This window comes from Manis pentadactyla, chromosome 10 (genome assembly GCF_030020395.1).
Source record: "Manis pentadactyla isolate mManPen7 chromosome 10, mManPen7.hap1, whole genome shotgun sequence".
Lineage (NCBI taxonomy): Eukaryota > Metazoa > Chordata > Mammalia > Pholidota > Manidae > Manis > Manis pentadactyla.
Window position 1 is genome coordinate 86,247,091 of NC_080028.1, and position 12,490 is coordinate 86,259,580.

Sequence of the window (12,490 nt, forward strand, 5' to 3'; positions counted from 1 at the left end):
AAAAAATTAGATCCAGTAGCTGCTGGCTGGCCTGCATGTTTGAAAGTAATCGCGGCAGCAGCATTGTTAGTCAAAGATGCGGACAAATTAACCCTAGGGCAAAATCTAACCGTGACTGCTCCGCACGCGCTAGAAAGCATAATCCGGCAGCCCCTGCACCGGTGGCTTACAAATGCTCGGATAACTCACTATCAAGCCCTGTTGCTCAACTCCGACCGGGTGACATTCTCCCCGCCGACCAGCCTCAATCCGGCCACTTTGCTGCCAGACCCTGATCTTGAACCCCCAGTGCATGACTGTCAGCAAGTATTAGCCGAAGTCCATGGGTGGCGTAAAGATTTGACTGACCTGCCTTTACCAGATGCTGAAGCCACCTGGTTCACAGATGGAAGCAGCTACCTAGATCAAGGAAAGCGTAAGGCAGGAGCGGCTGTAGTAGATGGAGAAAAGATAGTGTGGGCTCAGCCCCTCCCCGAGGGAACCTCGGCACAGAAAGCTGAGCTCATTGCTCTTACGAGAGCGCTAGAACTGGGGTCCAGAAAGAAAATTAACATCTATACAGATAGCAGGTACGCCTTTGCGACAGCACACGTGCATGGAGCCATTTACCAACAAAGAGGACTCCTCACCTCTGAAGGAAGAGAAATAAAAAATAAGCCAGAAATCATGGCACTCTTAGAAGCTCTGCACAAGCCAGCCAAAGTAAGTATAATTCATTGCCCCGCTCACCAACACGGGAGGTCTTACATCGCCGTAGGCAATAATATGGCTGATCAAGCTGCCCGAGAAGTGGCAGCAAAGACTGTAGAAATCTTCCTCTCTGAAACCCAGCCTGAGCCGAGCCTGCCACCCTATCAATATAGCCCAGCAGACTTAGAATTAATCTCCAAAGATCGTACTCACTATTTTGATGAACAGAAGAGAGCCTGGTGCACCCAAGATAAAAAAATCATCCTGCCCCGAGCAACTGCCAAAGCCGTAATTAAACAAATGCACCAGTGGACACACTTAGGAGCGCACAAACTTGTCCAGACTGTTTTAAATTCTGGATGGTATGCGCCGAACCTGCAGCAGATAGCTGAATCTGTAATTAAGCCATGCATTCCTTGTCAAGAAACAAACTCGCCCGGGAAGAAGAAATGGACTGGGAAACGGGCAAGGGGGGACCGGCCCGGACAGTTCTGGGAAGTAGATTTTACTGAAATTAAACCAGGAAAGTATAAGTTTAAATATCTTCTAGTGTTTGTAGATACCTTTTCAGGTTGGGTGGAAGCCTTTCCGACAAGGCAGGAAACGGCTGCAGTAGTAATAAAGAAAATATTAGAAGAAATATTTCCTCGGTTCGGGATACCTAAGGTAATCGGATCTGACAACGGACCTGCTTTCATCGCCCGGGTGAGTCAGGGAGTTGCTAAGTATTTGGGGACTGATTGGAAATTACATTGCATGTACAGACCCCAGAGTTCAGGGCAAGTAGAAAGGATGAATCGAACCCTAAAAGAGACTTTAACTAAATTGACCATAGAGACTGGCTCAGACTGGGTGGTGCTCCTTCCCCTGGCCTTGTTTCGAGCTCGGAACACCCCTACTCATCTCAACCTCACCCCCTTTGAAATTTTGTATGGCTCCCCCGCCCCGCTTACTTGCCTGCATGACCCCCTCCCCGTTACCCAGACTGACAATTGCGATTTATATAATAGGTTGAAAGCTCTCCAGGCAGTCCAAAAAGAAGTGTGGACCCAACTAAAAGCAGTCTACGAGCCTGGCACTCCAGAAGCAGCCCACCCGTTCCAAGTAGGAGACTTTGTGTTTGTAAGGCGGCACCGAGCACAGACCCTCGAGCCACGGTGGAAAGGACCTTACTTAGTGTTGCTGACCACCCCAACAGCAGTCAAAGTCGACGGGATTGTCGCCTGGATCCACGCATCTCATGTGAAACCCGTTACCTCAGCCGAGACAGCTGACGATCATCTCACGTGGAGAGCCCAATCTACTGAGAATCCTCTCCGGCTTAAAATCACCAGAAGACCCCTAAAGTGACCAGGTGCACGTCTAGAGACACCAGCGCCGTTCAGCTGACCCATGCACCGTACCCAAAAACTCTGCTCCAAGATGATCACGTCAGCTGGACAAAGACAATTTACAAAAGCTAAGACTGTGCCGCTCATCTTATATATTTTGTGCCTTTCCCCCATTGCACTCAGTAACCCTAACCCCCATGTTCCTTATCAGCTCACCTGAGAAATAGAGAACTGGGAAACTCATGAAATCTACAACCGCACTTCCCACACCACCCCCTTAGGCACGTGGTTCCCTAACCTGTACTTTAACCTAGACAGAGTAGCAGATTTAGAAAAGAGAGGCGGGAAGGGCAAGAGCCAGCATTCAGGCCCCCCTCTTCCCTGCGCCCCTCAGTTCTGTCCAGTTGTAATGGGAGGGAGAGACTGGCGAGAGAAGCAGCGCCGAGTCTCTGTGAGTCGAAATGGGTTTTATGCGTGCCCGGGGTTTCGAATGGGGCCAGAGAGGCAGCAGTGCGGAGGGGCCGAGTCCCGATACTGTGCACGCTGGAGTTGTGTTACCACCAATGACGGGGAGTAGAAGTGGCAAGTAACCCCCCAGCTCGTCACTCTCTCGTTTGTTAAACCGTGCACCCGAACTAGGTATAGCCCAGACTGTAATCTGCTCAAGCTCCAGTTCACAGAGCAAGGGAAAAAAGACACCCGATGGCAGACGGGGTTAGTCTGGGGCATATATCTTTACCAGACCCCTCCTTTTGGAACCCTTATCCGAGTCAAATTAAAAGTTGAGCCTGTAGTTGAGATAGCCTTGGGTCCAAATAAATTATTGAGACCCGAAGCACCGAAAACCCCTAGACAGCCCCTTAAAGTGACACAGCCCCCTAAGTCCTTTCCCCAGAGCCTGAGCCCAGCTTGGACACCAGCCCCCGCTACAGCAAGCCAGCCATCCCGGCTTCTTAGTCTGATCAGAGGCGCTTTCCAAGTTGTCAATAATACCCGTCCCGAGCTAACTCACTCCTGCTGGTTATGCTATGATGTTGCTCCCCCGTACTACGAAGGTATAGCGTTTGTTAATGCTCTCAGTCAGTCTTCTGACCCCTCCCAGTGTAGATGGCAGCAGAAAGGACCGAGACTCACTTTATCCTCTGTAAGTGGGCAAGGAACCTGCATTGGGAAGATTCCTAAAACTTACACCTCCCTCTGCAACAAGACAGAGGTAATAAGCACCACCCCAACTTACTATATTCCCCCCCCTAACGGGTGGTGGGCTTGCCAAACCGGAGTCACCCCATGTGTTCATTCCCAAAAGTTAAGAGAAACGTCTGACTTTTGTGTTCTAGTACAATTAATACCCCGCCTTATTTACCATCCTTATGACGAAGTCCTGTCCCAGCTAAGCCAGTCCTCGCCCCGAGTCAAACGAGAACCCGTGAGTCTGACTATCTCCCTCTTACTGGGCCTCGGCCTGGGGGCAGCAGGGGCAGCCACAGGAGCATCCTCACTAGTTCTCCAGAACCAGCATTACCACAGTCTCAGAGAAGCTATAGATGCGGATTTAGAAGAAATAGAGAAATCCATATCCACTCTGCAAGACTCTTTAACTTCTTTATCAGAAGTAGTCCTGCAAAATAGAAGGGGGTTAGACATGTTATTCCTCCAACAAGGCGGACTGTGTGCTGCCCTTAAAGAAGAATGTTGTTTCTACGTAGATCATTCAGGAGTAGTAAAAGACTCCATGGCAAAAGTCAGAGAAGGGTTAGCTAAGAGGAGAAGAGAAAAAGAACAAAACCAAGGGTGGTTTGAGTCCTGGTTCAACTCCTCACCTTGGTTAACTACCCTCATCTCTACGCTAGTAGGGCCTTTAATAATCTTAGTATTAATTCTAACCTTTGGCCCCTGCATCCTAAACCGCCTAGTTACTTTTATTAAAGAACGCATTAGCACCGTGCAAATCATGGTGTTGAGACAGAACTATCAGAGTGTTGACCAAACAGATGACCTCTAGTTTCATGATTGAAATAGATACAAGAAGAAGAGGGGAATGTAAGAATAGAAATGGGTTAGCATAAGAGTAGCCATCTTTAGGGCCTAAAAGCCATTTCCTGAGTGTGTGAACTGAAACTGGGTAAGGCTGGGAAAAGCAAGATAATCAATCATGAGCACTGGAATAAGGCAACGGTGACCCTTGGTCCGTTAGCCTTGGTCAGTAAAACCTACATACCAAGCTTATCGTGCGGAACCACCCCGACAAAATTGAGGGATGGTCTTACCCTGACCTCTTGCTTAACCCCAGGATGTATGTCCGCCCTGACAATTGAAGAATGGTTTTATCCTGCCTAACCCCAGGATGTAGTATATATGTCTTGCAAGAATAATGTATAGCTGTAGGAAATTACTATGAGTTAAGTGCTTTGAAAATGATATATAAACCCTTGGTTTCGAATGCTCGGGGTCCTTGTTGAAACCCGCTGTGTCGGGCAGACACTTGGACCCCAGCTAGCTGGAATAACAATAAACCTCTTGCTTGTTGCATCGATCTGCCGTGGCCTTGTCTCCTCACTGGGGGGGAAGCGCAGACCGGAATAAGGCCGTTGGGTCTTACACTTTCAGGGAAGACCTGTAAACTTAAGTACTTTCTCTGCTTTTTTGTATCTGGTCTTGGACACTTATGCTGAGTTATGTTCTTATTATTTTCACTGTTTGTAAGCTATTGATTGTATATAATCTTTAAACCATCCAAATATCCAGCATACCTTTCCATGTCACCACAACCCACTATTGACGCCATGAATGAAATGGCTGGTTAGAAAGCCAAAGGTCATCATTTCTCAATCCCTAAATGAAGAAGTAAAATGCCTGATCTCTTTCATCTCAAAGCATATTTCTGGTCAAATCTGAATATTTGTGTGAAGGAAAGAGACATTTAAATTTGAGATTCTGCTTAAACTTTTAAGTTGAATTTGACTATAGCCATATTCATTCTTTGTATGTATCTCTAACAGGTCTTTTGTATGCCTGGTGATATTATAATCTGCCTTGAGTTTAGACAGTTCTTTCAGCTAAATGTGAATTCTTATTGTAGCTTTTTTCCCCTCCTGAAGATGAAAGCAGAAAAATCTACCATCTGCTACCATTCTCTCAAGAATGCTTGGTAACATAGATTATTTTGACTTTGTATATACTGTCTTTAAAAACTGACAGCAGCAGTCTCCCCTGCTGCCCCACCTTTTTAAGATATCTCGTTTACTGTGCTGGGTATTTAGACAATAAATGTGTAATGATAGACAGTTCTAAAAGAATTAAATGCAAAAAAGTGCTTTTACCTCTAGTTAACTCTGATATTTTCCAGAGGGCCCCTGGAACATGTCAGAAGAATTTTTTCTCATTAGAGAAAGTATTTGACTAATTTAGCTTATTTATCTGATATATATATATTTACCAGGAAAGCACTGTCAAAGAGAATAATGCTAAACTTTGTTACTGAATGTTTTGTATTACAGAAATATCAGAATTTCCTTATGTCAACTGTCTTACAGTGAGCTCTCGTCAGATCTTTGACCATTGTCATTTGTAAGTTTTTTGTCATTTATAGTCACTGTTTTGTTGTTCCTGGACTGGTAAAGAACTGGATTTCAGCAGAACAGGTATTAGTTGCATAAGATTACATAAACTAAAGAAAATGGTTTTGTGTCTTTTTGTTTCGAATGTTGCTGATAGTGTTTTGAGCTTGTTCTCTTAAGCTGACAACAGTTTAGTAGATAGCTGTCTTTATAAGCAGAATTGAGACATCCTTCTCTCTACCTGATCCCTACAGAGTTTAAAAACTTTTGGTGACTGTTTTTGTATTCCATGGCAGTATGTTTATTTGCACGAGTTTAGTAAGAATCTGCTTTCCTTGTGAGAAGACTAATTAAGAACACTGGTTATACTGCCAGAGCTTTGGCTAGAATGTCATATCTGAGAGACATGTGCATGGACTCAGATGTGAACAACTTTAAAGAACTAAGATTGACTTTATAGGGCCAACAAAGCCCCTTGGAAGAACTAGCCTAGTACCTTGCTTGCAGAGTTCCCAGCAGCCTTCCCAGGTGAGTAAAGAAGGTCGCTTCCTGGCAGGTGCAGAGACCTCGAGAAGAGAAGAATTCATCCAAATCTACAGGTACTGCAGGCAAAGCCTGATGGCAGGTCTGGCTTGGCTGTCTGGCCTCAAGAGGCCTTTAAAAGTTCAATCTGAAGTTCCTTGCAAAAAGTTCCAGCAAAGCATATTTAAAAGACCCTGTGTAATCAATTGCTCTTCTTGCTGCACTTGTGCAAATAATCAAGCTAGCTGTTAATTATTTTCTTAACCTAGTTACTTCTAATAAAAATGAAAGTGATTTTAAAGTATTGTTTCAATAATGCAGCCTCCTTCCAGAATAAAAAAATCCAACTCCAGATGTTGCTACATAACCTAATAACACAATTTGTTTTATCTTGCCTAGAAGCCACAAAACTGCAAATAGTAATAGAAACAAAACCCAAGATAGAAGCGCCAGCCTTCTGAAGCCCTCTCAACTGACCAGTGATAGAGACCTAGCTGCACCCTTTACTGCGCCCTCTTCTCAGCACGAAGCAGCCAGAGCGGTCATCGCCCCTTTTCCCTAGCAGCAGCTAGAGTCTCTACCTGTAGAAGAGAAAATGAGACAGAGACCATAGGCTTAGACAGAATAAAGTAAGAGCCTCTGGAAGAAGCGGGGCGGGATATTTGCAATCAGAGCAATGTAACTACATGCTAGAACTCCCCCCCTACTAGAACTATGTTAAACATGAAACTCTAGAATCATTCTTCAGTGAGATCAGTTAATGTTCCCCAGATAGAGAAGAGTAGCACATGTTTTGTTATGCTAGTCATTTGTAATCGTGTATAAGATTCGCTTTGGCATACTGGAGAGCCTGAGCCTGTGTGCTGTCTTTCCTCCTTCAGATCTAAGTAATTTTGCAAGCTGAGCAATTGACTTAGCATACAGACCCAGCTGTAGACGACATAGTAAAAAGCAAGATTCTTTAGCAAATAGACAATATCTCAGCCCACCTTAGAGGCTGGGCATGCAATCTTTTGATGTGCACCCGAACCAGGGCGCCAGTGTCCCAGAGAGAAATCAAGGAAAGAAATTATCTTTAATATTCAAAGACCCCTTCCCCGTTACCCAAACTGACAACCGCGATTTATATAATAAGTTAAAAGCTCTTCAGGCAGTCCAAAGAAAAGTGTAGACCCAACTAAAAGCAGTCTATGAGCCCAGCACTTCAGAAGCAGCCCACCTGTTCCAAGTTAAAAACTTTGTGTTTGTAAAGCGACACCGAGCGCAGACCCTTGAGCCACGGTAGAAAAGACCCTACTTAGTGTTACTGACCACCCCAACAGCAAAGTTAGTAAGATTGCCACCTGGATCCACGCATCTCATGTGAAACCCGTTGTCTCAGCCGAGACAGCTGACGACCATCTCACGTGAAGAGCCCAACCTACTGAGAATCCTCTCCAGCTTAAAAATCACCAGAAGACCCCTAAAGTGACCAAGTGCGCGTCCAGAGACACCAACGCTGTTTAGCTGACCCACACACCGTTCTCAAAAACTATTCCAAGATAACCACGTCAGCTGGACAAAGACAACCTTCAAAAGCTAAGACTGCGCCGTTCATATTGTGCCTTTCCCCTATTGCACTACCAAACAGATGACCTCTAATTTCATGATTGAAATAGTTACAAGAAGAAGAGGGGAATGTAAAAATGAGAATAAGTTAGCATAAGAGTAGCCATCTTAAGGGCCTAGAAGCAGTTTTCTGAAGTTGTGACTTAAAAGAAAAAAAACTGGAACTGGGTAAGGCCTTGGAAAACAAGTTAATCATGAACACCAGGATGGGGGCAGCTGTGGCCTTCAGTCAGCTAACCTTGGTCAGTTAATCCTACATAGCAAGCTTATCGTGCAGAACCTCCCTAAATTGAGGAGTGGTCTTACCTTGCTCTCGCTTAACCCCAGGATGTATGTCTTGCAAAGATAATGTGCAGCTGTAGAAAATTACTAAGAGTTAAGTGTTTTGAAAATGCCATATAAACCCTTGGTTTTGAGTGCTCTGGGTCCTTGTTGAGACCTGCTGCGTCGGGCTGACACTTGGACCCCAGCTAGCTGGTTCCTGAATAAATTCCTCTTGCTTATTGCATCAAGAGACGCCTTCTGTGAGTGATTTAGGGTAGCGCTCTCCTCTGGGAAAAATCCAACACCATCCCTTCCTCCCCCTCACTCCCGGGGAATCTCAGTGTGGTTGCATAAAGTTAGACAAATAGGGGACCGGGTTCAGTGCCTACACCTACATGCCAGCTAAATGTTATAACAACAGCGCCACACTTTGCCTTAAAGACAGGAAAGGTACTGAACTAAAACAATAAATAAATGAGACTCAGACTGTGCAATTAGGGGAGAAAAGAGATCCACTGTCCGCTGGACCTACCTCACCCACATTGGAATGTGTGACAGGGGGAAGTCCAGAACCAAGCACAAAGGGACAGGAATGAAAAGATCAAGCAGGCCCTAAAGGCACTAACTAAAGAGCCAGTTTACCACAAAATATTGACCTCTCAAGATTTTCCATAATAGATTAAGCAGTTTAGTACAACTACTAGGACTGCCTTCAATACCTTGAGTGTCCTCAGCTCCCACTGCACAAAGTTGGTAGAGAGCTGTGCTAAAGACGTGCGCCGAAGGAGGACTGGGATGGGGGGGGGCAGTTGGGGTTACATGTCCCTCCGCTCCTTTCTAATTTTAATTGGCCCTTGTAAAAGGTGCCCATTGCCTCCAATTGTGCAAGACCCCTCTGACATTTGCACCTTCTGAGCTGCAAATGTTAAAATAGAATCCATGGCTAACAACTCTTTTAACTGGCCTTGCTGGCCCAGCAGTTTTGTTGCTCCTTGAACTATTAGTGAGACCCTGCATCTTTAACTAGCTCATTATCATGGAACGCATTTCCTCCATACAACTCATGTATATGCATAGCTGTTATGACCCTATCATAAACCAAGGAGATGATGCCCCCTAAAATGAAGTCTTTAAAGGGGCATCAGAGGGGAAAGTGATAGGGAAAAATTTACAAGGACAGAAATCTAGTCCAGGTGGCTCCCTTTTGCTGCTCTTCTTAGCAAAGACAACAGAAACACCCTTAACTTCCTTCTCCTCTTCACTCCCCTCTCTGCCAGGCACTTACTCTCTATCCTCACTCCCTAAACTTACTCCCCCTTGCTTGCTCATTTGCTGTGCACATAGAAATGCTGCACATACGGAAGCAGAAAGATATATATTGTTCCCCTTGCCTTGGTCGGGGCTCAGACTTTGGGAGGTTACTCCCCTCTGAGCCTACCAGCATAAAATAAACCTCAATACTCCAAGACTTCTGAATGCTACTTGGTTTTTCCATCAGTGATCCAGTCCAGGTATTTCCAGTATTTTCTGTAACACTGATGAACCAGAAAGTTCTGCCCAGGACTCAGTCCTTTTTCTGGCTAGCATGTGTAAAGGCTCAAGGAATCATTTTATTCAGAAATCTCTGTCTCTAGAATTTTTTATTTGTCATTCAATTCCAATTTGTGCTTTTAGAAGATGACATTAATACATGGGTAAATTCTGGGTTACTCTTTACTTAAGAAGAGAACACTGATCCATATAATCTGGAGATTATTATAAAGTAACAGTAATAGATTTGGATACTCCACTCTCCTCTCTAGCCTAGACTCCATTTTGACAGGCTTCTCATTGTTTAAACTGTAGCTCAGGGAGCTACCCAATTAAAGTGCGTTGGAGCCCATTATGTTTTCGGGGTATAGCAAGAAACTTTGGCTTCATTAGTCCCATGTTCTCATCCACAGAGAAAATAGAGCAAGTATGGATTTTCATAGCATTGTTCGGCAGGAAAATAGATATGAGTGGGGTGGAAAGAGAACAAGGTCAGTAAAGCCCCTAGAAAGGACTCAGTTAACCAGTTAAAACTAGAAAGCCAGAAAAGACTCAGAGTTAAAGTTAGTTAAAGCTCAAAAGGTCAAGAGCTACTTGGCCTTGAATGTTTGAATATTCCCCAGATAAAGAGTGGTACCTGAGCACAGCCCATGTCTTCATTGTGTCAATTAGATCATTGTAAGATTTATTCTAGCCTACTAAAAGGCCCACCTGTAAACAGCATAATAAAGACAGTGAGAAGCCACCTTAAAGCCAAAATTGCATTTTGAAAAAAAAAAATGAGGAAGTTTAAAGAGAAAGATTCTTAACATACTCTTTAACAAACAAATAACTGCCCACCTTGGAGGAAGGTCACACAGTCTTGATTGATATGTTCCCAAACCAGGAAGGGGCCCAGAGCAGTAAATTTCTTGTGTTAAGCTAATTTTGCAGAATTACCTAGAGGACTGATAAGAAACGTATTGTCTCATCAAAGATACTTGAGACAAGTCCACATCCCTAGCCCTTTGTCACATTCCTGAAAATTCCTTACAAGATGGAACCCTCAATCTTTCAGTGTGCTCCTCTCTCTAAGGTTGCCCACACTTTCTAAGTGTATAATCTTTTAATCTTAAACTTCCTCTCCAAGCTTTCAGGGTGCTCCTGTCTCTCTGAGGTTGCCTGCACTTTCTAAGTAACTTGAAATAAAACTTTACTCTGCTTCACTACTGTCTTTGTTGCAGTAGGGACAAGAACAAAGAAAAACACACAACACCCCTCCCCGAACATATTCATCACTATGACTAACAAATGTCTTCTTGAGACAGGGACCATGGGTTTAGTCTCTGGAAAATGCAAGGTAGGATTTTTACAGTCAGAGCAATGTAACTGCATGCAAGGAAATCCCCTACCAAAACTCTGTGTTAAACATTAAGCTCTAGAATCATTCTTCAGTGAGATCAGGCAGTATTCCCTAGATATGGAGGAGTAGCACGTGTTTTTATTATGATAATCATTTGCAATCATATGTAAGATTCAATTTAGCATGCTAAAAGGCCCAGGCATATATGCTGCCTTTCTTCCTTCAGACCTGATGAGGTGATTTACAAACTGGGAAACTAATTTAGCATGCAGGCCCAGCTGTAAACAACATAGTAAAAGGCAGGAAACCACCTGAAAGATAAGATTGCATTTTAACACCCAGGAAATTAAGAAGTAAGATTCCTAACTTACTCTTTAGCAAACAATACCTCAGCCCATCTTAGGGGCTGGGCAGGCAGCCTTGTTTGGTATGATCCTAAACCAAGACACCTGGGAAGAAATCAGAGCAGTAATTCCTTGTGTTAATTCTGAATATTCAAGGACCACTTAACAAGTCCACACCCTAAACATTTTTCCCCACATTCCTCAAAATCCTCAACTGCCTATAAAACCCATAGACAATGCACCACTGTGGGCTCTCTTATCCCCTCCTGGTGTGATCCAGGAGCTCTGTCTTCTCACTGTATCTCCCAATAAAAAAACCTCTCCCTGGTTCTCCTTCCTTGGGTGTTTGCTAAGTTCATTCTTTGACTCCATAAACAATAACCCCAGCATCATTCTGATGGGCTAAAAATATTTCTTATATTATTCATTTTTTAAATGCTACTATCTATGTAGAAAAGTTAAATATTTCAGATTTTACTAATTTGGAATTTGTGGCTATTCAAATCTTGTTCTTGAATTCACCTTTTCACCATCTAGAAATAAAGCTGTAGAATCCTTCACTAAGAATCAACCTTATTGAAGATAGAAAGTTAGCATAAGTATAGCCATCTTTAAAGCTTAGACACCATTCTCTAACCTAGAAGGAAGAAAATAGGAAAATATTAGAACCTTGAAAAACAAGTTAGTCAGCCAGTGTTGATTGCAGTGACCTTTAGTTAGCTAATCTCAATCAGTTAATCATACATACCAAGCTTACCTTACTAAGAACCACCCTAAAATTCCGAGGGTGATCTTATCTCACCAGACCCCCAGGATGTGGCGTCAGCCGAAATGTATGTGTTTTTTGGAAAAACAATGTGATGTGCTTGTGGAAAAATACTGCCCTTTTTGAAAATGCTATAAAAACCTCTGACTCTAAGTGCTCGGGGTCCTTGTTGAGACCCACTGCGTCGGGCTGACACTTGGACCCCAGCTAGCTGGTCTCTGAATAAAATTCCTCTTGCTTGTTGCATCAAGGGACGCCTTCTGTGAGTGATTTGGGGCGGCGCTCTCCTCTGGGAGAATCCAACATTTGCGCAGACCAGAATAAGGCCATTGGGTCTTACAAAGCAAATTAAGAAGAAAGCAAGGTAGGCATATAAAAATATAAGGTTTAACCTACTATTAAAAAAAAGTATTTCATGTGTATTTACATGGAACTGAAGTGGTATGTGTAAGATAAATTCTAGCCCAAATAAGCAGTAAACGAGAGGCAACAAAGGGCCAGGCAGTTTATTTTAGCACAATTCCCATGTGATATTC